We start from the raw sequence: 6152 nt of genomic DNA on the forward strand, positions 1-6152 counted from the left end.
TTATCACAGTTTATTGTGGCATGGTTTTGGAAACATAAGGAATATATCTTTCATATCAGCAACAAATAATAATTTAAAAAAAGGTTAAATTACTACACACCTTTATAGGGTTAGCGTAAGTGTTCCCACACAGCCATATCTCCATATTACATCACTTGGAAGACAGACTGAAGACATAGGTGGCCAGCCACTTGTGCTAATTAGCTATCTAGCGTGCTCGGAACACCTGTGTGTAAGCGTAACTGGGGAGGAAGTGTAGTTGGTCAACTGTAGGCACATACTGAGGACATGTGCGTCATCTTGTTTCAGGACATTGTCTTTGACTGGAAGATGTAGGCAGGCTTTACATCTTGGGGGATTTTGTACAGTAGGCAACATTTCTGGGAGCATTTGCACCGAATTTTACAGCTGCTGTGTGGCTGACGGGTTGCGGCACTAATAGCCGAGGGTTGCGACACCAGTCCATACTGATAGTCGTAAACACGTCCAAATACAGTGCTGAAAGGCATAATCAACATAGTGCTTAGTTTAGCTAGCTTGCTGGCTGATGCTATGCAGCACAAATGCCAAAGTCTGACCAATTGCAATAAAGGTTAAAACCAGAAAAAGTATATTTGACAGTGTCAATTAGTTAGTTGCATTAGTAACGAATCAACATTCCAAAATAGTTTTTATTTAAATGGCACCCTATTAAGAATAACACATTGACGTTCTGGACTTTCGAACATGTCTCACGCTTCGTGAAGCCATTGTTCGATCACGGACAGAAATTAGGGAGGCAAGTAAATAATGTCATTACTGCCTAAGATAACTTTACGCCTATTTGGCAGAGAGATAACTTTTCTTCATGACCAATTCAAGTGTATATCCGCGAAGATGTCTTCTTCCTCTTTTGGACATGGATGGGGTCATTCCAGACTTGGAAAGGGGATTCCTGAAAAAACATTGGGCCAGGTACCCCAACGAACTGTACATCACCCTGGAGGACAGACAAGGATTCTGGGTGTCATCTCAGTATGGGAACTTAAGGAGTGATCTGTGTGTAAGTAATTCTGAACTGTCCATTTTTGGCTCCATTCATTGTTCCCTCTATCCTTACCAGTCTCCCAGTCCCTGAAAAGCATCCCCATAGAATGATGCTGCCACCACCATGCTTCACCATGCGTGTTAGACGGGTGATGAGTTGTGCTTGGTTTTCTCCAAACATAGCACTTTGCATTACATTTTTGTCTCATCAGACCACAGAATCTTTTTTAAATTATTTGTATTTTCTTTTTTTATTGAACCTTTATTTAACTAGGCAAGTCAGAACAAATTCTTATTTACAATGACGGCCTGGCCAAAGCCGGACGATGCTGGGCCAATTGTGCGCTGACCTATGGGACTCCCAATCACGGCCAGATGTGGTACAGCCTGGAATCGAACCAGGGACTGTAGTGACACCTCTTGCACTGAGATGCAGTGCCTTAGACCGCTGCGCCACTCGGGAGCACTCATGACATAGTGTGCTCTGCTGTATGTCTTTGCTATGCGTTGTTTGCATAGCTAAAATGTCACCATGCTTAGTTTTCCCAGAAATACTGTAGGCACTATCTTTATAGCTGGAACCTTTGCTTTACCCTTCGTTAGTGTTTCACTTTGGCCAAGCTGATGTGAACAACCATATAGCAGTTAACTTCAAGGGTAATTGCCCTCATTTAACAAATTCACAGGTCTCCCTGTTCCAACATTAGCCTACACTCTCATGTTAGGACATCTTCTTTGCTCACCTTTCAAAAACTGAAATGTTGTTGAAAATTTACATTGAAAACAAACTAACCCAGTTGTTTTCTTCTCTGTTTTCCAGCACAGGTGTTTTTATTTGCACCAGCCCTATAAAACATTATATACACTAGCCTGATGAGAAGGTAAGCTCGGAGTCAAGACAGAAATCCTGTGGGCTGGAGGCAGAGTGGTGATTGTGTTACCTCTTTCTAACAATAATGGTCTTTGCGCTCTCCCTTGCGCATGCGTGTTCAGCGTGCCTGGATAGAGAAACACCTGAGCTATGACTTCTTGGAGCAGATCATCCTGACCTGAGACAAGACCATGGTGACTGGGGACATCCTCATAGATGACACGCCAGACATCCTAGGTGAGTCGAGTGTTTGTAGCAAAGCTGGAGAACTGGGTGTGTCTAAATGTATGTGTTTTGCATTTATGTGACGGTGCCATATGCATGCTACTTTGTCATACATTTAGGTATATTACAGTTTAGTTTGTTGGTAGTTAGTATTCCAGACCGTTAGATTAATCGACAAGCATTACGTGACCTTTGTGATGTGCCTCTGTTGCAGGTGTAGAGCCCAACCTGGGAGCACATCCTGTTCACTGCCTGCCACAACAAAAACGTAACCCCCAGATCCAGCCAGCGCCTGCTCTCCTGGGCCGATGACTGGAGGGCCATCCTGGAGAGCAAGAGGCACTGAACCCTTAAGCACACACCAACCTCCCCTTCTCCACCCTGATGACCTACACTACATTGGGGTTCAACTGCTAGTGTGAATACCTCCACTAACTTGTCCAACTTGAAGTTAAGTGAGTATTAATCTGTTTGACCACTAGGGGGCACACATAGACTGAAGCATGAGGTAGAAATTTGTGGTGTGCCGATCTCATCCTACTCGTATTCGTAATCGTATCCGTTTTATCACACAGCATACTCGTAATCGGATTTACTCATGATCGGAAAACACAGAAGTGCGCTTTAAATGCTGGTAAAGCCTATACCTTCAGGGCGCATTACTGCGCTATCACTCAAATGTGCATCGTTATGCCCCTTCACTCATTCATGCACACATTGTTAAATGACCCAGACAGATGCAAATGCACATGATTTACTTACTTAGTCCTATTCAATTATCAACGAAACAGGCTAATAAATAGCCTAATGCATGACTGGCTACTATTGCCTGCATTTATTCCAGACACAGGTTTAGATGAAGGTAACGCTAGGCTAATTCGCTTCCCCATATATTGTTTCACTTTCGAGAGGAGCTCCCGACACTTATGCCACAACATTTGTACAATCGAAATAAACAATCTACATTTGTCATTTTATTTTCGACTGATCTGTTGCTCGGTAAACTTGTCTGGGCTAGAGTAAATAATAATAGCAAGCAAGCGTGGGTTTGGATCACGATTTAATGACAGACGTCGTCAGCGATGGAATATACGGACAGACAAAGTATGCCTACTAAACAACCATATGGCCTCAGAAAAGTCGACAGGACATAACTAGCTATGGATTCTGATTCATACGCAATGTTTGGAGGAGGGGAGTTTTTGATCACAAATAATTACAAAAAATACTTATTTTTTTCATAATCGTATTTGGAAAATGTATCTCTATTACGGTACTCGTTTTGTCCGAGTACTCGGCACATCACTAGTAAAAAATAATGAAAATGATTTTACTGTTTTTACTGTTTTCAGAGTTTTTACACACTCGTTATAGTTGTTTGGGTATCTATTATCAGTTGTCTGTCTGTATGGTTTTGGAAAGTTTTTCAGCCTGTGTTTTGACAATTTGGGAGACTTAAACGGTATATTTAACATTTTACATGTAAAAACCAAAACAAATGTAAACAGAAATAAATAAACACCCCAAAAAGATAACAGCAAAAATATGAAATAACAGAAGTCTGATGTATGTATAATTTCAAAGGGATAAAATTATCCATTTTAAAAGTGGTCTAGAGTGGTTTAGTGTGGTGTGCACTTTAACCATCGATTAAGCACCATTCCTTATCAACTGACAGAGAGACTTACTATCACTCCACCCAAAGGCACACATCATTGCAACATGTTTAAATAGTCACCACTGTCAATCACCTGGAATATATACCACACGCATAAACATTTTGTATGTTGACAAGGACATTGGCCCGAGGACCAAAGGGCTCTGTTTTACATGTACTGTATGGGAATGACTCCATATTGTAAATGTTATTTTCCACCATTGTGCCAACATACTGTAGATCAAATGGTAGCATATATATAATTTTTTAACCTAGTTTAGGTCTATTATATAGAGGGTTACATAAATTAATATGTTTTCAAGCTGCACCCATAGCTTATGTAATTACATGCGTCCTTACCAATCCACATGCAGGTATAAGGAATGACAGATATAACTAGGTGGCATGATTTAAAATGCATGTTAAATATATAACAATTATTAAAGTTCAAGAAAGTGAATATACCACATTTTTTTGAATATACATTAAACATCACAAATGTTTTATTTCTACATTGTCATTCATCTGAGCGTAACTTAGTTGCATTAGTCTTTAACGTGTCTTATTGTTACTGAGACCCCAAAAAACGTAACCTCAAAATATCCTATACCCTCTGCTGTGAACAAGTATGGTCAAGCTCTTCCATTAAAAAGCATGTATATCTCTTTGCAGGCCTTGCAGTATATTCACAAAGTGGTCTAGTGAAGAACCTATGATCAAGTTGCCTATATTAACAAAGAACAACACTGATTGCGAGGCAACAACTAAACGGGTAACCATTTTGCGCTATTTGTTGCAATGGTGTCAGCTGCTTCCTAAAATGTGGTCGCAGGCAACATTGTCAATGGCCTATCAAGCTTCTTGCTCTGGTTCTAACTGTTTTCAGTCTAACTGTATCAGCATGATGTTGTAGCTAACTCATGTGAATCTTGTTTCACACAATGCCTTTGTACCAATGCCCCCTCCATCCCTCTCCTCCTATCTCTGATGTTAATCAGATTGTAAAAGCACTGGTAGGCTTTTCTTGTATTGATTTTTAACCTTCCAAGTGTCTTTACAGTTGTCATGAAGGGAAGGAGATTAGGAAAATAATGTTGTCAAGACTGTTGGACAACAAGTGTTGTTGTTCACACATGATTGCCCTGATGGTGACTGTCTATGGGGCGAGTTAGGGTTAAGCGATGTGTGTGTCCACTGTCCAGTCAACCCCTGCATCTCACAAAGCCTCTTCACATGTCACTGCGTCTTGTCAATGATTGTCTCGTGTCTTTGGTGTTGAATAATATGCCAATGTGTTTTTTTTTGGAGAACAGAAAATATACCAAATGTTGCCATTAACAACAGATTGAATAAAGAATGCAACATATTGAAAATATAGGGTATTCAATGATTTATTGAAAGTTTTACATGATACACGATCCTGCTAAAGGTCAAGTAGGAAACATGTCTTGAGTTTAGGGGGGAAAAAATATCCAGATTCAGCAGTAGGGGCCACTCTTACCATGCACTTCAGACCCAGGCACAGTAAAGCTCAACATATGCTTTTGCTGTTATGTTTTGGTGTTTCAGATTTTTTTGTGCCCAATAGAAATGAATGTAAAATAATGTACTGTGTCATTTTGGAGTCACTTTTATTGTAAATAAGAATATAATCTGTTTCTAAACACTTCTACATTAATGTGGATGCTACCATGATTACAGACAGTCCTGAATTAATCATGAATAATGAGTGAGAAAGTTACAGAGGCACAAATATCATACCCCCAAGACATGCTAACCTCTCACCATTACAATAGCAGGGAGGTTAGCATTTTATATCATACCCCCAAGACATGCTAACCTCTCACCATTACAATAACAGGGAGGTTAGCATTTTATATCATACCCCCAAGACATGCTAACGTCTCACCATTACAATAACAGGGTGGTTTGCATTTTTTGGGGGGGCGGAGTATGTTTTTTTTGGTGAAGCCAGTCTTATTGGGGTAGGGTTATTTTCCGTTGCCGCCCACCAGAACAGTGCACAACTCAGGGAGTCCAACCAGAATCACAATGTTGTGTCCCAAAACGAAGTGTAAAAATCTACGGAGTACTCAGAAATGTTATTGAACGAGGGAGGCCTACAACCAAACATAAAACATATATAAATAAGGGAAGTTTGTGTGGGCAACAAACTTTTGAGAAACAATATTTGTGCAGTCTTCATCTAGCATGTAGGCACTGTTATTGCACTTTTACGTTTATTTACTAAACGGTTCTCTTTTAGATATCCAGGAAGATGGACCATGGAAAAACTCACATAAAAAGAAACAGTATCACCAAATGAAATATTTGTCTTCATTGGGATCCAAATAAAGAATGAAGTACTGTGTA

Source organism: Salvelinus fontinalis, chromosome 30, assembly GCF_029448725.1.
Source record: "Salvelinus fontinalis isolate EN_2023a chromosome 30, ASM2944872v1, whole genome shotgun sequence".
NCBI lineage: Eukaryota > Metazoa > Chordata > Actinopteri > Salmoniformes > Salmonidae > Salvelinus > Salvelinus fontinalis.